The sequence below is a fragment of the Netta rufina genome, assembly GCF_964035555.1.
Source record: "Netta rufina genome assembly, chromosome: 1".
NCBI classification, from domain to species: domain Eukaryota; kingdom Metazoa; phylum Chordata; class Aves; order Anseriformes; family Anatidae; genus Netta; species Netta rufina.
This window is the reverse complement of record NC_140123.1, coordinates 44,861,008-44,884,624: the sequence shown is the minus strand read 5'-3', so window position 1 is coordinate 44,884,624 and position 23,617 is coordinate 44,861,008. Positions and strand designations below refer to the sequence as shown.

General features: G+C 37.7%; 1 protein-coding gene across 1 annotated transcript in view; it reads right to left on the bottom strand.

The window, feature by feature from the left end:
- SCEL (sciellin) overlaps positions 1-21,675 on the bottom strand; it is a 73,795-nt gene extending 52,120 nt beyond the window's left edge. Inside the window, exons 1-2 of the mRNA XM_084306407.1 lie at positions 21,543-21,675; positions 316-424 (exon numbers count right to left, since the gene is read on the bottom strand). The gene's annotated coding sequence lies outside the window, so the exon portion shown is untranslated. The remainder of the gene's footprint in view (positions 1-315; positions 425-21,542) is intronic.
- Between the last annotated feature and the right edge of the window lie 1,942 nt (positions 21,676-23,617).

Below are 23,617 nucleotides of genomic sequence, written 5' to 3'. Positions count from 1 at the left end.
GTTGGCATTTTCAATTCAACCAAAAATGTTCTGCTCACAAATCAGAGATAAACAACCTGCCTCACAGCATGGCTTTCTTTGGCCAAAATGTTGAGAAACACAAAAAGGAATGCAACCAATAGTCTATAGAAATTAAATAGATACTTTCCTGTATTTATAACCTTTGAACTCAGCAAAAAAGAACTATGGGACACAGCAAGCCAGTTCTGCTACCCAAAGTCAGAGGCTTACTTTAAGAAAGTCTTGCTGACATGGCAGCATAGAACCTCCACATGAAAATACATAAATATAAGGAATTCTACCAATGGTACTTACCTCAGCTTAGGAAAAAAGCAGGCCAGACTGTCTGATCTGCAACAGTCAGTGGTTTTATTGGCTGGTAAATTTTTGACATTAGCTACGGTAATTATTTAATGCTTCAAAGCTGGAAAAATAAAAAGAAAAGAGAAAACAAACAAACAAAGCAAAACAAAACAAACAAAAATTATTCTTCAAATTAAAGCAAATATGACTAACTGCTAATCATTCAGTCTGATTTTCTCTGTGGTAATTGTACAAGTATTTTACCTGGTGAGTGAGGAATATATAATGCAGTAACACATATCAGGAATTGAACATCTTGAGCATAAGTGTACAGTGAAAGTGAACCATAACTATTTCCCATAAACTAACTTCCCATACTCAGAAGAAATTTAGCTTTCAGAAATTCAGAGGAACTCAAATTTTGCCTCTGGATCTCCGTATAACCCACAGATTGTGTGAACTATTCTGCAGTCAGCATTAGAGAAGTCTTGGTTTTAGTCCCTACTTTAAGGCCCTATTTAAGTGAAGGAGAGACAGAAACACAGAGTGAAACAATTGATCAGACTATGTAAATTTGAATCATGTCTCCCTCATTCCATTCCTTGCCTATGATAAAATTCCCCAGATATAGCACAGACGGAGTATTCTGGACACAGATTTTTCAGTGTCAAGACACATAAATGCAAAAAAATACAAGTGAATATATGTCTCTGTATTGTCCACCAGTGACTTTCAACTAAAGGATGCAATTTACCTAATCCAGTAGTTCACAGCATTGGGCCATGCTGTCCTATTGATGTATCAGAGTTGAATGAATTCTTTATGAGTTCAAACTACAAGATAGCTTTGGTGACAACAGTCACTAATTTAATATCTACCTATTGCCACTGTGTCTATACTTCTTGTGAATTGTGCAAATACTCTGCTTCTTTCAAGGAAAAACAAACAAACAAACAAACAAACAAACAAACAAAAGAGAGATAAGCTTCTTTAAAAAGTAGATACATACACAAATAGCCACAATTCTCAGGTGATACAATGAGGCGTAACTCCACCAAAATCATTCTGATAGCATAATTCATATTAGCAGCATATAAGGTCTGGCACGGCATATGAAGGAAAGCAAGAAGTGACTTAGAATTCCTCCTTATATTAACTCATTTAAAAAATAAATAAATTAAATTAAAAAGTAATATAAACACATTAGTGATTAGTAATCAGGGGTCTCTATCTCTTGCTGATCAGACTGCTAGCAAAGTTTGGAGGCCATTTCTTAACAAGTTCATTTGAATTCTTCTTTGACAATCAAGCTTCTTTAGTCAGTCAAAGAATTCTTAAAATGCCTCCTAATAAATTGCTAGTTTCCAGTGGGGAATGTTGACTTAAAGTTGTGTAGCACTGGCAGAAAAGTGTACATAACTCATTCAGAAAGACCATCATTTAGATTTGAATGGCTTATTCAGTGTTATTAAAGTCAAACCTATGTAGCACCCTACAGTGATAATATGTTATTGCCCTTCCTGATTCCTGCCTCTCTCCAAACAGGATAGTTGTGTTCCATGTACTTAGCTTTAGCTTATATTTTTCTATAAAGTCTATGTCTCTCGACAGCTCCTAAAATGTATTTTCTCTACAGGGTTTTCTTGTCATTTTTTGTTGGGTTTCCATTTTTAAGTACAAAACATAGTACGAAGTATTGTTCTACCTCCAAATCCTTACTAAGGTTTATAGAGTGGCCATCATATGAAAAAAACATACTGCAGCCTAGCCCTGTTGAGCTGTTATATGGGTACACAAGAGAGAGACAGGAATGAGCGATGACTCAGCAGGCAACTTTTTGGACAAATACAACTCTGTGACTCCTCCCAAAAAGGAAGGAATACTTTACTGAATACATTATTTTCGTAAGCACAACCCTACAAAAGAAAAGTCCTTTAATACTTTGGACCTTCTATTTAGGATTGGGAAACACGTCTTCCAGGATATCAGATGCTATTATTGTTATTGTTGTATCCAAAAGACTTAAAGACGTTCTAGCAAGCAATGTTCTAATTTTTCAGTTTCAAGATCCAAATAAAATAGCTATATGTATCCTACATAGTTAAACATACCAAGCCCATTCCCTGGCGTAAGGGGAAGTGATACAGCATGGTTTGCATCAATAGGGCTAAACTTGCTTTCCAAAAAGGAGTGTAGCCTTGTCCCCACTCCTATGAGAAACAATACAGGGCTTCTACTAGAGATATCCATACATAAGGTGTTTGTTTGTTTGTTTGTTTGTTTGTTTGTTTCAGAAGGAACTCACTGGCAAGGACAAAACTATGTCAAGGAGTACACTAACAGATAATGGCTCTGACAAATGGGGGATATTGCTCAAGTCTACCCCTACTTAGTTAAGGAGTGTGGCCCAACTCATTTAACCTGATTTTTCCCAAGTGAATCATGTTTAACATAACTTGTGTCAAAAGGTGACAAAATTATAACATACAGAGGTGTCAGCAGTGGATGATGACAGGTTGCCAGCCTGCACGGGTTAGCAGGCAGAAACAGATAGTTAATGTAACCTTTATTTGGGAGGAGGGTTGCACTTCTGTGCTACCAACATATTTTTCTTGCTAAGGCTTGGTCTAGGATCACCTACATATGTATGCAGCAGTTTTAACAAGTAAGTCAAAAGGAAAGGGTGATTTATGGAAGACAGAACCCAGCCCGGCAAACATAAAGCTATAAATGTAAGGAAGTGGTACTCATACATGGGGTGACATCTTTCCCTTGAAGGTGACTCCTCCCCTCATTTCCACTCCAGCCCTACTTCATAAAATTAGGGTATGCTTAGAACTTTTGCTAACTCTGTGTACAGGGTACATTTCAACCCTAGTGACAACAGTTTACCAAGGGAACATATTGCCAATGGGTACACGCTTACCAAGACATATTTGTGACTCAGAACTAGGCTAGAAATAGTTCATGAATCCCAGTAAGATTCACAGCTGCAACAGAGAGGAGATAGAGGAATAAGAAATATGCTTTTTTTTTCCACAGGTAGGTTATTCCAACATTAGATCCCCACAGGATTTCTTTTCCCCTACAGATTCTGGTTCTCCTGCACATGGGAAGACATCTCAAAAACAAACAAACAAACAAAAACTTATTGATTTGATGGGAGATGTCCATGGGCATCCTAGCGCAGACTAGGATGTATATTGTAAAGGTAGATAAGCAATTTCCTGGGCAGCCTTGCAAAGCCTAACTACTGGCATTGCCAAGAGCCTGCACTCCTTTTTAATAACTCTTTTTCCTCCCCTGATGTTCAGAGGTCAGAATTTCTCTGCCTAATCTGCCTGCCAGGCTTATCTCAGAGCATGCCTAAGGATAGAAATATCATATCAAAGCACAGAAAGAGAAAGCAACAACCTTCCAATTTGGAAAAATCATTTAGACTATTTAGCCCAAATTCACAGAATCATAGAATGGTTGAGGTAGGAAGGGACATTAAAAATCATTCCACCCCATCTGCCATAGGCAAGGATGCCACCCACCAAATCAGGTTGGCCAGGGCCTGGTACAACCTGGTCTTGAACACCTCCGGGGATGGGGCATCCACAGCTTCTTTGGGTAACCTATTCCAATGCCTCATAACCCTCTGAGTAAAGAATTTCCTCCTAACATCTAATCTAAACCTCCCGTTTTAGTTAAAAAACATTCCCGCTTGTCCTATCATTATCTGCCTGAGCAAAACTACTCTCCATCTTTTTTTACAAGCCCCCTCTAAGTACTGAAAAGGTACAGTGAGGTCACCCTGGTGCCTTCACTTCTTCAGGTTGAACAGCCCCAGCTCTCTCAGCCTTTCCTCACAGAGGTGCTCCAGCCCTTTGGACATCTTCATGGCCTTCCTCTGGATCTGCTCCAACAGCCCCACATACTTCCCCCACTCCAGGTGGGGCCCCACAAGGGCAGAGCACAGGGGGACAATCCCCTCTATTGACCTAATGGCCAATTCTCTTTGATACAGCCCAGGATGCAGTAAGCCTTCTGAGCTGCACACACACACTGATGGCTCCTGTCAAGCTTTTCATTCACCAGAATACCCAAGTCCTTCTCTGCAGGGCTACTCTCAATGAGTTCTTCTCCCAGCCTGTACTCATATCTGGGATTGCCCCAGCCCAGGTGCAACACCTTGCACTTGGCCTTGTTGAACCTCATTAGGTTCACATGGGCCCACTTTTCAAGCTTGTCCAGGTCCCTTTGGATGGCATCCCTTCCTTCTCTTGTATCTACTGCACCACTCAGCTTGGTGCAAACTTGCTGAGGGTGCACTCAATCCCACTGTGTATGCTGTTCTTGAAGATATTAAACAATACCAGTCCAAGGACAGACCCCTGAGGGATACTGCTCATCACTGGCCTCCACCTGGTCATAGCTATTGACCACCTCTCTCTGGGTGTGGCCTTCAAGCCAATTCCTTATCCAGTGAATAGTCCACCCTTCAAATCCGTATTACTCCAATTTGGAGATCAGGATGTCATGTGGGACTAGATGATCTTCAGAGGTCCCTTCCAACCTCAGCCATTCTGTGACTGTGTCAGAGGCCTTACAGAAGTCCTAGTAGATGACATCGGTCAGTCTTCCCTTGTTAACTGATGCATTCACTCCATCATATAAGACTACCAGATTTGTCGGGTACAATTTGCCCTTGGTGAAGCCATGCTGACTCTCTCAGATCACCTCCTTACCCTGCATGTCTTAACATCATTTCCAAGAGGATCTGTTCCATGATCTTGCCAGGCAGAGGTGAGGCTTTCTGGTCCGTAGTTCCCCAGGTGCTCCTTTCTACCCTTTTGAAAAATGGGAGTGATATTTTCCTTTTTCCAGTCACCAGGGTCTTCACCTGACTGACAGGCCTTTTTAAATATGATGGGGAGAGGCTTGGGTTCAGATCAATTCTCCTTTTGAAAGCAGCCCATTTCTACCAGTAAGCTACTTTAACGGCTGAGTTGTAAGGTGTCTTCTGTGGGAGGGATCACAATTACCACAGTTATTTTACCTTGGTAAAGTTTAAATATTCACTGGAGAGAATAGCTCTACAATGCTTTTACTAAAGCATACAGATATTGATCCCACCTCTGCCTAAATGATTATTTATATATCATATTTGGATTTTTTCCCTTTCTTTTTATGTTATTTTTCAGAAGTTTATGAATTGTGTGATTGAAGTATTTAGAGAGGAGGATCTTTTTGTAATATCAGGTAGAAAGAGCTGTTGTGCAGAGACAAAACAATTTAAACCACTTTTAGTAGATTATGTTTCTGTTAAATTGAGAAAAATATTTCAGTAAGTCTTAGACTGGTAGAAATGCACCAGGCATAAGGGTGGGTTTTATGGATTTTTAAAATGTATGAATGCATTTTTTTATTTATTTGCCAACCCAGCTTGTATTTGTTACTGCTACTACAGATTGCCATTCCTGGGGAAGACCTTTTGTCTGGTATGTGTAAGGTATGCCCTACGGTTGTTTAACCACACCTTCCTGAGTACAAGAAGGAGCACTATCAGAGCTTTTTCATATGCATTTTTTAAATGCTAGGAAATCAGTGACATTTCAGATGTATTTGGTAGCCCATTGTTCTCCCAAAAGGCGTGGCAGAGTTCATAAGCTAAAGAAGGAAAAAATAGAATGCTATAAATAGTATGCAAAGTGTCTAAACCATTTCAATGCTTTTAGCTGCCACAGAAAATGGCTGAACAGTTTCTTCTGTTTCCCTTTCTAAAATTGCTTCATAGAGAAAACATGCTAATCATAGCAGGTGCCAACACATTTCATGGCAGATATATAATCTTCAGTGTTAATAGGCCTGCTTTTTGCATATTTTGAATACCTCCCTACTCTGCAAATGAGTGGAATATCTTGCAAAAATCCCTGAAAGTCTCATCCACATTATGCTAATCTTGTGTATCTTAATCTTGTACCAGTACCATTACTACCTTAGCTTAAAAAAAAATAAAATAAAATAAAATAAAAATTACTGATAAAATCAGTTGTCTAAAGAATATTGTGCTGAAAATCTGGCTAAGTCAAGTGACATTTGCATGGTACCAGCTGAATGGCTGTAATCAGTTTTATAGCTCATGTTACTGATAAATAGCTTATTTGTTATTGTGTTATCAGTAACAAAGAACACAAATGGGAGTGGCTACAATAGTAGTGGGACTGTGAGAATTATGATTAGCTGTGTTTTTTCATTAAATTATAAACAAGACTTTGCAATATCCCCATCACCTAGAAATCCTCACTGAGAGCTCTAGGAAAGAAGCCATGTTAGCAACCTCAGGGAAGACATCTTGTTAAAAGATGCTAGAGGAGAAATTGAAGAGCGTAACGTGCCTTCCTGTTACCTAACTAATATTTTCTTAAAGAAATTAATTGTCCATGGGCACTTTAAATACATTGAAGACATCCCCACAGGCTGTTCTTTTATTAGAGTAGATACAGAGATGTATCTACTTCATAAAATAATATCTATGTGAGGAGGTTCAAATTACACTTATCTGATAGATTGTGTTTCTCTCTTTAGCTTGGTGTGGTGCTGGATTCATCTGTGAGGGCTAAGAAGCTTTTGTTGTTATAATGATCACTGTATCTTTTACTATTAGGAATGAATTAGGTGATACAGAAATTAACAATTGCCTGTCATTTAAAAACCTATATGGAAATGTATTGTCAGTCTAAAAACTGATGGACCGGTGCAACAATATTCCATCTATTTAATCAAATCTTCATTTCGTGCTTCCACATTTGTGTTACCAGCACACATAACTGCTGCGTATGCCTTCCAAGCATAACAGAGCATGATCCCATTCCCTATCCACATCAAAGTCAAACATGACAATGGCAGAAAGGTATCTTTTCCCCCATTCCCTATATATCCGTATATATCTGTGTATATCTCTGTTGCTCTGTGAGCGTGTATATGTACTTATATATGCATTAGTACATACTGATATATAAAAGAGTTGAATGAGAATGGCAATAAGCTTGTCAAAGACAAATCCATTGATTGTTACTAAGTAAACAGAAACCACATTTGGCTAAGACTCAAACGTACAAATTGATAGAGCCTATAAGGGCACTTAGGGAAATCAGTGCTTTCCCTGTTCTTCCATGCTTCCCTAAGCATCTGCTTTTCGCCACTGTTGGAGACAGAATATTGGGCTAAGTAGATCTTTGGGCTGACCAAAGACTGCCACTCCAATGGTTTACCCCTATGGTCAAAATTTTTATAATGTACATAACTAAAATTGTATTAAATTGTTCCTAATTATTTGATGCTGATGTAAACAAAAAGCAATATGATTAAGTTGTGTCCTGGTTTCATCTGAGATAGAGTTAATTTTCTTCCTAGTAGCTGGCATGTTGCTGTGCTTTGGATTTAGGATGAGAATAATGCTGATAGCACACCAATGGTTTAGTTGTTGCAGAGCAGTACTTGCAGAGTCAAGGACTTTCAAGCTTCTCGTGGCCCTGCCAGTGAGGAGGCTGGAGGTGCACCAGGAGCTGGGAGGGAACAGAACCAGGACAGCTGGCCCAAACTGGCCAAAGGGATGTCCCATACCACAGGGCAGCATGCTCAGCTATAAAGCTGGAGGGAGTTGGTTGGGCTGGCAGCCACTGTTGTGGGTCTGGCTGGACATCAGTCAGTGGGTGGTGAGCAATTGCATTGTGCATCACATGCTTTGTACAGTATTTATTATTATTATTGTTATTGTTGTTGTTATTATTATCCCTTCATCCTCTGCCCTATTAAACTGTCTTTATCACAACCATGAGTTTTTACCTTTTTTTTATTATCTCCTCCATCCCACTGGGGGAGGCAGGGAGTGAGCAAATAGCTGTGTGGTGCTTAGCTGCCTGCGAGGTTAAACCACATCAAAGTGATACCAGATTTTTTTTTTTTTTTTTGAAAGTTTATGCTTCGGTATTAAAATAAGCCAGTCTCTTTAGTGAAGGGGCTGACTTTCAGCCACTTAACTGAATCATTCAGCAAATTTATTTTAGATTCTTCAGACTGAATTTATTCTCTAGTTATATGGCAAATGGGAAGAGTATGTACATATGTGATTATGGAGAGCACTGTGTATTTGCTAGCGCATGTTTAAAACCCTTTGCTTAAAACTACCTTTGCAGTCAAATAAAATTGCTCATCTATTCAAAGGACAGATAAAATCACAAAGCAGATTTGTGATATGTGTTGAAATGTAGGTCAGCTGCAGGAGTAAAATAGAAAATGGCATTATAGATGTGGCATTTTCACTCCTTGTCCCCCTCCAAGCTTCTCTGGACAATAATTCAGATGTTTTGTTGCCCTCCCTTGTCCACAGAAGTAGAAGGATCAATAGCATTTCTGAGCATATTCCAAGAAATAAATTTCAGGTGCAGATTTCAATCACAAAGAAACTATGTGAAAAAAAAAGAGAATAATTTTCCAAAACCAACACATATCACGTAAGTCATAGTAGGGTGAGAAGTTGAATAAAAGATTGAGTTCTCTTCTTGCCTTTATAATATATTTGTATGTTGAAACTTGTCAATAGAATGTTAGAATATATTTGAAATACAAACTTCTCCTTCCCTCTTATTCTGAGTAAATTATATATATTTTTTTGAATAATTGTTTTAAAAACTGTAAGTGGTTTGGAAAGAATGTTGACAGAAACAGTCTTTCAAGTGAGTTTTAATGTTCAGTACGTGAAGGGTTGGGCTGAAGATTTTTTCATTTATTTTTGATGCTGTTGTTTTTCATTTGTTTGTTGTTGTTGTTGTAGGTGCAAGGGAAAGGAGGCTGGGCTTTAAAACAGGATGTTTCCAAAATAATTTGTGTGTTATTAGAAGGAAAAGAGTCTGGACAGAATTATAATTATCTGGATGTAATCATGGAGACCCAGATCAGTTCCTGACATTCCAGATCCTGCCATGGTGCTATGCATTCCATGAAGAACCCAGTAATTTCAAATGTGGGCTGCTCCGGATCCTTTTTCAGGCTATTAGCCTGAGAAAACTAAATTAAAATTAATGCCTAAGTAAATAATCTGAATTCTACTCAATGAAAGGAGAATCCAAACTGGTGACAGCTATGTTCAAACACTCAGTTCCTCAGTGCTGGGCAAGACTTTCCAAGCAGGCCTTGCTTAACAAAATAGCAAGGCAACATCTGAAGTCAGACTCCTGCTTCTACATTTGTCACCCAAGACTCCACTAATGAAATTCATTTCACTCTAATGTAAATGACTAAAGTAGGTCAGAGCACTGGGCTCCAGGAGTTGCTATTTCTTTCCGCTGTCTTGAAAGGGAGCCTAAGATGACAAGTCAGATGTAGGCATCCACACTGTAAACACATAGACATGTCAGATCAATCCCATGTAATGGCAGGATTTCAAATTAAATTTTGCTCTTGCAGAAAGCCATGATTCTTGCCAAATTTCAAACAAAAGGAAACATGCATGCAGATATTTTTTTTCCTCTGTCTCTGGCCAAAATTGTTGCAAATAGTTGCAAATCTTATTCTGCACCCTTGAAAATAACAGCACCTATACTAAATCAAAATTCGTCTAATCTTCAAGCAAACTGCATGTCCTGTGATGCATTGTAGAAAACAGCTTTCCAGCAACACTGTGGCCACTTACAGAAAAAGCATGGCAAGGAAACTCTAAACTGGGTATGTTGGAGTCTAACCCACAGAGAACATGCAAGATTAGTGGACAGAGAGAAAGCAAACAAACAAAAAAAATCATTGAGTTTTTTAGGCAATTCCTTCCCTCTCATTCATGGGTACAAAGGGAATATTTCTAGAAGGAATATGTTAGATCTTTCTGGATTCAAACCCTCTCGCTATACTAAAACTAAAGCTTTAATTTTTAGCTGTCTTGCAGTTAAATTTTTTTTCATTCTGTTCAGAGTCCTGAGCTGCAGATAAACCAGTACAATTGAGATTTGACATCATCTATGTATCTGTGAGCAGAACCTCCATAGTATTGTGCCTAAATCACAGTATTTGAATTATTTATCTTTTCTCAATTTTTATTTTGAAACTTTCAATTCTGCTCTAGAATATTTGAAACTTTTAAACCCGTAGTGGTTTTACCATTTTAAGTTGCAGAAGAAAGTTCCATGTCAGTGAGCTATGCTGTAGCTTAATTATACAGCCAGCATGGGTGTGTGAGAATAGCCACCACATACTAGAGAATAAATTGCTGGGTTTGGTTTTTCTTGATTTACAAGTTGCTATATGAGGCGCATGTTCCCAGGGAGTGGTGAAAAGTAGGGGTGTGTTAAACAGGTTTAAGAACATTTTAAAGAGACACAGTCAGGTTTGAGACATAGTAGATTTGGTGTACTTCCTCCTTCCTGCCAAATAACATTTTCTGTTTCTGTGGTTAAAAACAGTTGAGCTGCACCCTGTCTCTCTGTTTAAGTGATACCACAAAATCCAGTGTCGCAGTATGTGTCACGCTGGTCTCTCTCTCTGTCTTTTTTCATTTTTTTGTCATCAGTAAGGAAATGAAACTGCCAAAACTGCTGGTCTTCATGCTCCTTGGAGAGCAGAATTCACATGCCATTGAGCTCAGCCAGTAAAATCTTGTGGTTTTCTGTAAAAATAGCTGTGGTGAGGACACACAACAGTTGGATCAAATTATTTCTCCACTCAGAGCAGTACAGAAGTTATTTGCCAGTGTTGCTTGGGCCACTTGTTTAGTGTCTGAAATACTCCAGTGTGAAACCTGGTTTTCAAGTTCCCAGGTACCTTCTCAAAAATCACATGTTGTTGAACTCAGATTCTCTTGTTTCCCAGATGTTTTGCATGGAGAATGAGCATTGTTTTGAATCTTTCTTACACATAGTGCTGGCTTTGAACCTTGGAGAATTAAAGGTTATTTTCTCCTTCTGGGTAAAGATCTCTACTGGAACTAGAGATCATTTCAATTGAAAATAAGAACAATCTTTTTTGCTTTCACAAAAGATGAATGGAATATCAATTTCAATTGCTTGTTTACTACAGGAGAACAAAATTAGCAGAGCACAATGTATATACAAATTTCAGCATGCCATTATTGCAAATAACATTGAAGTTTTTGTTTGGAAGCATTTAATCTCACTTTCTTAGAGAAATTTTGTTGTTGTTATTGTTGTTCCTCAGCTGATAAATATGTTAAAATTTGGATGTTTTCCATTACATTATACTATATTACTTGAAGTGCTATCTTGTTCTATATAATCAAAACTTTTAGCACCAAAAGTTCCAGTAGTTATTTGAGAAAATACATGTTTTAAATTTGATCTTCCAAAGGTACTAGGTGAGCACCATGACACACACAAAGATCATTGTTAGTCAGACCAAAACTTAATCCATGAAAAAAGCACAATGGGGACATGACTTGCAAGTGCCACTGTTTGGAAGAAGGGGAGTAAATGGAAACAGAAATTTGAAAGTAGGTAGCGAAGTAGCTGAAGAGGAGTTGAAATAAATAGGAAAAATTTTATATTCTAGAAAATCTGTGATCAGATGAGCAGTGATGTTGCATGAGAGCTATGTCATGAAAAATGTGTGGCATGTTAGCAATTCTTTCCACATGGCCTGTGGTCAGGACAGAGTAATATCTGAATTATGCTGCAGAAGTAGCAAATAAAGGCAAACGCACAGGATGAGGAAGGATGGTTGCTTAGCTGAAAACATGGGAGCTGAGAGATTTGAAGACAATACCGCGAATATACAGTCTGCGGTGGTTTGCACATCAGGCCAAGTTCATTGATAGCCTCTTATTGTAAATTTTCTAAGGATTTTGTGAGTTCAGCCTCCTAAATGGTCAGAGGTGTAACTGCAGTGACTATCTGTTCAGGAAACACCCCAGAGATTGCCATGAATCAGTGTCTCTGTCACTAACCTAACTGTACAGTGCAGTGATCCAGTAAACGGGTGCTGACAATAGCTTTTGTGGTTAGCAGCAAGGGCGCGGTTTCATTATCAGTTTAAACTGATCTAATACCACATTCCCACCAGAAGGAGCAGTTCTGCCTTCCTCGTCCTGCCCTTGGCCATGTTCATGCAATAGTCTCTTACATCAACTCAGTCATGTCAGTAAACTGATCCAATTCACTACAAGTCTCATGACCAAAAGAACTGAAACAAAGCCTACAGCAAAAATAAATAAACAAATAAATAAATAATAGAATAAGTAAATGAAAATATAAGAGAGAAGGAAAAAAAAAAAAAAAGATACTGGGTAGGGCAACACCACTCATTTGTCAGGGTACTATTAGGTTTACACCAGTCATGAAGCCATCTTTTAAAGCTAGTACATTAATTTAGCAACTATTGAAACAAAAGGACAGTTCACACCTCAAAATCAGTATTTTAACTTCTCTGTAAATTCAGTCATATGGGTTTTAGTCATAATCTTCCTCCATAGTACAGAGTATTTTCTCTGCCCTAGCAGCTACAATCTTACAAGAGAAATTTCCCACAGGATTTCAACCTAAAGGACATGCCATCTTTTAGAATGAACAATCTATCTTCAGATAGATTCTTCTGCTTCTTTCAGAGTATGTCCTGATTTTCATAAAGTCTTAAAATACTGTGCTAGCTTTCCTCTCATCTACAAATCACATCTTGCTTATATGTCTAAATGTATACATATGGGAGAAGCATTTGCCAAATATTATCCATACATCATATTTTCCATATGGAAGAACTTTTCTTTCTTGTCTCAAAATTTGTCTCTATATTAGTGATCTTTGATATCTTCCAAGCACTATTGGGAAGGACAAAACTAGAGGATGGGATGTGAGTGATAGGAACCATTATCACTTTAGGCATTAAGGAAGTCAACTCACCACTAAATTGGTCAACAACTCAAAACTGAAAAGAAATACTTTCCTATGTTTTTACACTACTACACTTGCAGGCAGACTCTAATCAAATAATAGGATCAATTCACTGAAGCACAGAATTGTTGAGGTTGGAAGGGACTTCTTAAGCTCATGTAGTCCAACACCCCAGTTTAAGTATGATCAACTAGAGTATGTTGCCCAGGATGGTGGTCTGGTTGAGTTTTGAATACCACTGAGGATGGAGACTCCACAGCCTCTCTCGACAATCTGTTCCCATGTTTGACCACACCACATAGTAAAAAAGTGTTTTCTTGCGTTCAGATGGAATTTCAAGATTTTCAGTTTCTTCCCATTGCCTCTTATCCTGTCAGTGGGCACTAATGAGAAGAGTCTGACTTCCTCTTCTTGATTCCCTCCCAGCAGGCATTTATTCACATTGACGAGATTCCCCTGAGACCTCTCCAGGCAAAACAGTCCCAGCTCTCTCTGCTTTTCCTCACGTGATAGATGTTGCCAGCACTTAATCACCTCTGTGGCCCAGTGCTGGGCTTGCTCCAGTAAGTGCATATCATTCTTATACTGAGGAGCCCAGACCTGGACATGGTACTCCAGAGGCAGCCTCACTGGTGAAAAGTAGGGAGGAGGTCTCTTCCAACCTAGAAATTCTGTGATTCTGTGAATGATCACTTCCCTCAACCTGCCCAGGATACTGCCGGCCCTTTTGTGCCATGAGGTTTCATTGCTGGCTCATGGTCATCCTGTTTTCCAGCTCCTGGGCAATTTCCACTCTAAGGACCTTCTCAGCAAAGCCACTTTCCAGTCAGCCAGCCTCCAGCATGTACTGGTGCCGGGGGTTAATCTTCCCTGGATGTAGGATTTTGCTTTTACCCTTGTTACCCATGCTTTTACTCCATGAAGTTGAACTTCATGAAGTTACCCTCTGTCTCATTCTCCAGTTTGTCAAGGTCTACAACCACCTGGCACATCAGCCAGCCCACCCAGTTTTGTATCATCCGTGAACTTGCTGGGAGAGCACTCTGTTCCTTCATCCAGATCATTAACAAAGATGCTAAACAGTATTGGCCCAGTGTTAAGCCCTGGGGTATACCACCAGTAACTTGATTAGGTTAGACTCAACCATCTACAGCATATTCTTTCCTTCCTCTTATGAGTGTCAATTTCCTAAGCTGTATGTACACTGTATAAATGGCTACTTCCCAGAAGATGAAGCCAGAATTACTAACTTTAAAAAGAGTCCACACTTTCTCTGTAATTATGTACACCTTTTCATCGGACAGTGCTAACCTGTTTCCTTCCTTTTTTTACTCCCATCCTTACCACATCCTATCTCTGACAACTATGGTTGGTAAAAAAGATTAAGGGCTTCCCTGAGCTTTTCATGTAATAATGAACAAGACGGAAGGAGGTAATCACACGTACATTTGCAAATCTATTATTATAAAGTCAATGAAATGTAAACTATCTCCTCTTCTGCCTTATAATTAATTAATTAATTATGAAAATGTACCGATTTATTTTTATTCTTCTGTTGCAACAGAAGTGACTATTAAGAAGTTTGTGAAAAGAAAGTATAGTACAAGCTCAAAAAGTGAAATTCATGTACAAGAGACTTCTTAAAAAATAGATAAAAATTTCTGTTATGAGCAAAGGAGATAAACATCATAAGAAGGCATATTTTGATGCTTTGCTCTGAGCCAAATAAATTTAGTCACTTGCAGGATTGTGTAAGTACTAAAGATGTTGATCTGTGAAGAACAACCAAGCTAACCTGAATTCACAGGCACAATATCTCATAAGCAATAGAACTATGAAAGCTGGAATACATAACAGCTTTGATTTATTCAACAAGATACAGAATATGCATTCAGGCAAATATACATCTACACATTAGAAGCAGACATCATAGATAATGCACAGATGAGGGAAACTTTAACAATAAATTTATATATTTTAATTCCACAGTATACTTCACAATTGTAAAAAATAAATAAATAAATAAATAAATAAATTAGTTTACTGAGCTTAAATATGGTCCTGTAAAAAATTAATGTTCCATATGACAAGCTTTCTCTATAGTTGTCATGAGCAGCATTCCATAATAACAGGAGGAGTTCTACTTATACAGAGTCTCTGAAAACAAGGCGGCTGTGTGTCTGTGTGTCCCTTGTATTACTTTCTCCACAATTTGTTTTTACTAGAGTAGTCCTTAGTCAGAATTTTGAAGAAACAATGGTGGACACTAGTCTGTTTCTGGTCCCAGATGGATAGACCTCAGGAAAAGGTAACAGCTAGATGTAGGAAATCCCCCACCCTCAGTGTTTTTGTATTGACTACTCGTAAGTGTCTACAAAGAAAAAGTGAATTTCAAGTAGCTCCATATTTGGGTGTCTCTGTTTCCATGCCTCATTTAAGGTCTCTGACTCCATACAAAGCTGACTCAGAGCTTTGCATGCCAGTGTAAGTGGCAGACACCTCCCTGAATGCTGTGGCTATATCTGACTTTCCCTAAACTGCTCTGATGTTCTTGCTGAGACCTCCAAAAGTTCTCCCCATAAAACCTGGGACACATGGAAGTTCTGAAATCCTCACGAAACAGCACCAAACACAAGGGGTTAGATTACTCCCTTTTAAAACGTTTATCAGCAGATAGGATTTTTCAGTCCACTTGCTTAGGCATGTGCAGGTGTGAATTCTTATGAGTCCTGGGCTGCTCTGCCCACAGCTGTTGCTGCCCCTACTTCCCAGCCCACTGTGATGCCTCCAGGTTATGGCAACTGATACATTTGCTACATCCAACCTTCAAGCAAGGATCAGGCTTGGGAGCTTGGCTGTATTTCACACATAGTACAAGAGGTTGAAAATTTGTGAACAGTTAATTCATTATTTCTGGTATCACCAGACTGTTCTAGGTATATGAACAGCTTTATTAGCTTCATGCTAGAGGGTGAGCCATGCCCTTACGTCTGACTGCAGATCCTTGCAATGCAGATCCTTCCTCTGAGGCATCTGACTGAGCTCTGTCAGAAATAAGTTCCTGGCCTGGATGGTTCTTTATGTCTAATCTAGTGTGGCCATTCCTCTGTAATGGAAAGCATCAAAAAAGAACATTAGTCAAAGGTGCCCTTCTTTCTACTAGCCTTCTTAATAGAAAAGAGTGATTCAAAATATATAGTACCAGCATTAAAATGTTGCAAAAATCAAAGTCAGCTTCCTCCTTACTTTACACTCTAATAATTTATTTAGTTTTCCACAGTATCTCTCATAAAACATTTTCATCCACATACTCATTAGCCCAAAGATCCCAGGACAGGATTGTATATACAAGGCTGAAGAGGATACTTAGTGCTAATTTAGTTTAATCACAGTCTATTTGCATAAATGCAGTCCTCCAAGGAAATCTATTTATTTTGCCAAGAGCAGTTCCTTAAAGGATGATAGGGTAAGAAATATGACACCTATTATTACAAATGATTACTTAGAGGTGAATGTACTGATTTTAATTATATCAGGTAATCTTGAGGTTTCCCATACCGTCAAAAATAATTTACTCTGCTTGCACTAATTTATTGTTGGTTTTAGATACTGGCAGTATGTTTTTTCCTCCTGTAGCAAAGTCCTGCCTTCCATCCCCTCGAAGGGAAACCATCCCAGTCCCACTCTACTTAAAGTACCATAAAAGCTGAGATTGTCTTCATATGATCAATATATGATATGCAAAATAAAATAGCCCCTCAGCTTACCATGATCCAAAACAAGAGCAGCTGTTCCAAGATGGGTGCATCTTCCCCATAGAGCTACATCCACGGTGATGCCTTCCCTAGTTTACAGGTCTTGCCAGATGATTTTGGGACTCAGACCTAGCAAACCTACAAATCTAGCAAATCTACACTTCAATGCAGGAATCTCTCTGGCAGGGATAGGGCTTTCAGGTAACAACAGAGAATATCATAAAATAGCGTTCTTTCCTTCCTAACCCTCTCCATGGAGTCGCCATTAAAAGCTCAATTCAGTTAAGATTATTTCACAAATAAGAAAAAAAAAATGCCATAAATAAAATTTGGGTTTACTACTCAAGCAGGAAGGTTGGGTAGTAGCAACTGATCTAGACTTGAACCATTCTGTAGCTCCAAGTTCAGACAGTAATGCTCACAGTTGTTAAAATAATCCAATATTTTTCTGATATTTCTATATTTCTGATAGACAACTGCTGACCTGTAGATCCATATGCGCTTAGTCTTTAGAGAAGTTAAATTAATTGGTTTTTTAATGTCACTATAAGCAGTCTGTAAATCAAAACAAAAACACATTTCAACAGAAAGGACTCTTTGTCTTACACGTCTATGATATTAATACACCACTTTACAAATCAAGGAAAAAGATTGGCTATGAAAATGAAATTTAAATAAAAAGTTTTAACTCTGGAAACATTAGCCAGCCTCTTGCCTATCTCTTGCAAAATGTAAATTCCCTTTTATTCAGAGTTCTCCAGCCACATACACGTATACCTCTGCATAGCTATCTGCCTGGTTTGGAGCAAGCACCTTGGTGTCTAAGCCACACCTCAAATGGGTGAGAAATATCTACTCATTTAGAGGAGATACTTCCTCAGATGAAGGCCTGAAAGGAGTTGAGTGCAGTGCAGGTTGTTAGGCATTGCCTAATGCAGTAACCAGTGCTGGACACTTAAAAAAAAAAAAAAAAAAAAAAAAAAAAAAAAGGTGAAAAAAGTGATAACAACAGCTAGTACACTGTCCTGAATGAAACTATCCAAGAAACTATATCAAGAAACTATACCAAGAAACTATCAGTTAGTTCCTTAATCTGGACATTAACTTTTGCATGTGCTCAAAGAGAGAATGTAAGGGAAAACAAAAAAAAGCATTTTTCCTAAAGAAAAAGTCCAAATTACAAATCCTCAAGACAAGTAATTCTGTCCCCATACACATCAGACATTAGAAGCTTGGATAAATAATAATTCTGTATTTTTTCAGATGATGTATGTGGTGCAGTTAGGTATTTTAGCTATTTTGCTCTAGTTACAAGAACAGGCAAATAAACAGAATTATTGTATCTAGAATTTTATAAGAAATGCGTAAATAAAAAATATCATATAGCTATCAAAGCTGTTGCCATACTTGTGTTGTATGAATTGCTGTCTGAGATTAGCAATACCAGTATATATTTTTTTTTACTTTTTGTAAGCGTATGTAACATACTAAAATGTATAAGGCACAATTTATTTTGTCTTAGAACATAACAGAATTTAAAACATCACTGTCCATACATGCTTTTTATCTGTCCTTAAGCCTCCTGCTACATTTCACAAGGTAGAGCCACAAGCTGTGTATTCTTGCTATGTTCTATTGAACCTCCCAAACAAACCAGAAAAAATATTTTTCATAGTTCAACACAAAAATTTCTCTTTTATTTCTTCCTGCAACACAATGGAGTTTTTGAAGCCTCCAGTATCTGTTATTAAAATCTTATGGTTGTTATAAAGCATGAAAATACTTTACTGACATATGGTAAAGACTATACAGGTAAGTTCACCTGGAAACCTCCATGTAGTTTAGTGACTGCCTTCTGGACTTCATTCTTAGCACACACTTGCCCATGAGAGTAATGAATGTCTTTCAGTGACCACGGTGTGTTCATTTGTCTTCAGTTAACAGCAGACCTCACACAAAAAAAAAAGATTATATCCATGAAGGATTCTGACATTTAGATCATAACTGATACTCCTGCTCCTTAACAGACTGTGTAGCAAAGATCATAGTAGATGCTTGACATCCTTTAGTGTAGAATCTACTGCAAATAGTAGCAATACCGTAAAAGAAATATTTAATATTACTATATCCATTTGCTTATTTTTGATGCAAATCCCTCCTAGCTGAGCCCAATGCTGATCTGCAAGTACTGATTCTAGAACATACTTACAATTTAGTGTGATTTGCAGTTTGAACACTAGGTGGAAACAAAGTAATAAAAATAAGATCTGTTATCAAATAATCTGCAGCACAGCAAATGGAAGAGCTTTCTCCAACACACATGACTGAAATCCCAGAAGCCAGAAATGGCAGCTTAAACCTGCTTAATTGCACCAGAGACCTCTGTGATTCTCACTTCTTGGGCACAAGAAGAAGAGGAAATAATCTCCCTAAACTTCTTAAACTTGAACATTTGATTTTCTTTCCTTAATGGCTTACTTTAAATTTTGGGATACGTGAATTCAAAATGCTCAGATGTATTTGTATTGATCGTTGTTCAAGTATTTCTGTGAAAACTGGTACCAGAATTCAACATATAAAATTTTTCCCCTCTTGTTTTTCAGTTTTGCAAAACTTAAGATTCAATACTTAGAATGAGCAGCTTTTGCTTGCTGCCATTTGTTTGTCACAGATAAATAGTTAAAATAGAAATGTATATATATATATTCCATCTCATGGTTATGCAACAAGAAAAGCACAGCAAGAAAAGAGTCACCCTCATTTTACTCTTTAGTGTAACACAGTTCTAGGAGCCTCTTTATTATCATTCCAAATTTCCTCAGATCAAGAAAGGGAACAGAAATGATATTTAGTTTTGGATGATAGCCATCTTTTGATGGCTTTAGATATTCTGTTGCTTGTGGAAAACTTGGCTCTAGAAAAATCCATATGCAGAATGCAACTGCAGCAAAAGCCCATAAGAAATAAAGAGGAATGATGTAGCATTTCACTGCAAACCACAATGCAGAACTGAGCTGCACAACAGCAGTGCTGGTCAGGATTTGACATTCAGGCATTTTCATCTTCTTTCCAGGAAAAAGCAATCTTAGCATAAGACCATCCTGCTGAAAAGATGCAGCCATGTTTTACACAAACTCAGAAGAGACTGGCCTAGTGATCCCTAGTCCCTTTCAGTACTGTTTGCAGAATTTGAAATGGTTAAGAAGCTGGTATAACAGCAAGGGACAAACCTAGTTTTATTTATAGTTCATAACATAACTCTTTAAAATGTGAGTGGTACCCTGCCTGCATCCAGTATGAATACATAACAAACTGTGAGGTTTTCAGCAATATTTTCAGCTCTTCCAAATTTTTCTAATTTTTTAATTAATACATTCGTTATCCCCAGTACCTTGCTCTACTTCATTCTACATGTTAGTCCAAATTCTGCCTCTTTGTCCATCTTTTCACACAATAAGACAGCAGATGCTAGCTGGCTTCAAACAGGCTGGTTTTACAGACTGTTTGAAGTAGATTTCAACTGCCTGAGGTGACTTAGTCAATTGGCTTACATACCAGAGCAAGTATTCATACTGATGGAATGCGAGTCAAAATCTTAACTGAATTTGAACCTGTTGAAGCTTGGTGAATAACTAAGCCTATTGTTCCTGATCCAAGTAAATATAACCTTCTGTCTACTGAGTACTTCTATTCAATGTCTTAGATTAAATGATGTTGTATATATTTTCTAAACTCTATAGGAACAAATGCTACACTAAACTCAAAGAGTTTATCAATATCAAGTAGCTGCATAAGGCCTACTGTCATCATTCCTGAAGAAGGTTTGTGTGTGATGGGTGCAAGGACACAGATAGGGCAAGATATAAATGTAACAATGAAGTAAAAGCTTTGGGTTTGGAAGAGTTTTGAGGAAGTCAGTGTAGATGTCATTGAATTCAACCTACCGTTGAAAGACTGTATATTTCCTCAAAGCTTTTATAAAGAAAAAGATTCTGCGGAACAAACAGTGTCTAAGTTAGTTCTAGATATCTTTTAGAGAAGACACTTGTTAAAGAGCATGGAAATCTCCTTGCAGTACAATAAAACAGTGTCAATTATCCTTTAGTTATGACTGAAAGGTAATGAACTCCCAAATAAAATAAAGCAATTGTTAAATGTAGAATGGCAACCCATCCTTAAGAAACCATGTTCTGTATACATTCAGTATCATCTCCACTTGAAACAATACCAGAAAACTTTGGCATCTTTTCTATTTGTCTTACTATTCCCACCCTGCTAAGTATGTATGAATTGGATTTTATATCAATGGGTCATTTTAATACAGTCTATCTAAATAACTGATCAGTTTCCTGATATCAACTTAAAGAAGTCAATCATTAGGGAAGAGAATTAAAAAAAAAAAAATAAAAAAAAATGACATGGCAATCAGAGCCCAGATTACACACAGCAAGACTGGAAGGGGAAATGCTACTTGTAAATTTAGAAGAATCTATATGGAAAACACTGAGTATCAAACACAAATGCATTTGCTTGTTTGTTTGTATGTTTTTTAAAATAATCCCCATTTCAAAGTTCCCCAGGCAAACTTAATGCTATAACATTGACTTACCAATTTTGGCACTGAAGAGAGTAGCTAGAAAGACTTTTCCAGATGCAAGAACTTCCACTGTGTGTCTATTGATCACTGATGAGAGGTCCCTTAATATGCCTCCAGTTACTACTTCCTATAGCTCGAATCCTTCTTCCACCAAGATTCAAGTTTCAGGTTAAAGCAAATTGAAAGTTTGTCTCTGCTGTTATCTGCTCTGGCTGGTTGGCAGTTGCTGCTGGTGACTGTGTTACTAGGAGTGGTTTTGGCTTTGAGTAGGATAGTTGTGAGTCAACATGTGGGAATAAATCCAGACATGCCCAGCTTTCCTCCTGCTCTGTAAACAAAGTGATCTGATACAGAAATCTGACTGGGATGATCTTTAGATGCAATAAATATATCTGCCCTTCTGACACATGAAGACTATCTTCCTACTGAACCCAGTAGGCATGTGACACAAGTTATTTTTTGAGGCACTCTAAATTGCAGTAACTTCCTTGCCTGCAAGGTCAGGTATTAGTGATAAGCAACAAGAATGGGATCCTTGCTGCACAAAAGCCAGGAGCAAAAATCCCATTGATCTCAACAGAATAATGGCATTGCCACAAGGCACTGCAGAGCACTGCAGTGAGGGAAGGCTTCCCACAGAGCCTATTTTCTTGCTCTCCATCTTACTCTTCTAGCACCTTCTTTGCATTCTTCCATATTTGTTTCCAGCCAGCTCCTTCTAGCAGAAAACCCCTCATGACAAATTTCCCTCGGACAGTCTGCCTTTAAATTCAAGTTTGTTTTGGTCAAGATAAATTCCAGCTAATAGTGTAACCTGAAATCTTTCCATACTACTTTTTTTTTTTTTTTTTTTTTTTTTTTTTTTTTTTTTTTTTCCAGGAGAAAAGTTGCAGTGAAGCAATGGCCATTCAGCTGAGCTCTTTAGAGCATTCCTCTGTGTTACATATCGTGGGAATAACAATTTGCTTTCCCAGGTTAATATCTCATGTTACACAAGTCTTGGCACTGTAAAGTATCTTTGCAGACAGACATTATTTTAAGCAGGTGACCAGCAGGAATCTGTGTTCATTCACAAAAGCTACTAAATGCCACTCTAAAACAAGAACTGTGTATAAAAACTGTTGAAGGAATATATCAAACAGGCAAGCTAGAGCTGTGCTTTTCCAACAGAGGACTTCAGAAATCTGTGTTTCAAAGGCATAGAAATAAACTGTACATAGAAAGAGAAAGACATATCCATGTTCTTTGTAGACTCCTGCTATCTTCAATAAGGTAAACTAAATAAATAAATAAACAAATAATACACAGGCTGCAAAATGTTTGTTAAGAAAATTCAAGAATAAATGAAATTAGACAAATTTTATAATAAATTAGACTAATTAGAGAAATTAGAGAATAAATGAAAATAGACAAATAAGAATTACTTCATTGAAGTCAGGATTTGTTCTAGAGTGTTTACTTATATCACCTACTCTACTCATCCACTAATGAATCTCCTTTTTTGTCCCTATGATACTGCACAGTCATAAATTATTATCATGAAAGAGAATACTTTGATCTTTACCTTGACATCCTGTAGAGTCAAGGCCATTGAACTGCTTTAAATTTTGTTTATAGATAATGTTTTTTCACATGATGTGGGTAATATTTTACTTTATCACACTGCAGTAGAGATTCTGCTTTATCAAAGATAATAGAAAACTGGATCTTTGCAGCAATGCTACATCTGTAACACAGTTATTTGCGGAATTTGTATGCAGGGCATAGTAAAATTTGCTCATTACTCAAATTAGGCCATCAAAGTGGCAGGCCATGGAGGAATTCTCACATGGTCCTCAGATCATTTTCCATCATCCTTTAAAACTGTAAAATTTATTTGCCATCTGATCCTTGAGTAAACAGCAATAAAGTAATCTCTCCCTTAGTTGTCGAAAAGTTTGACAGTCCTTGATTAAAACATAAGCATCTTAGACGCAGAACTGCTGCCTGTAGAATACTTTTAGAAGTAAAAACCTTATCTAAAGCCAAAAATAGTTTATCTGTGTTGTTTGGTGAGCTTTTGGATGCTGGTCTTCATCTTTGTAACT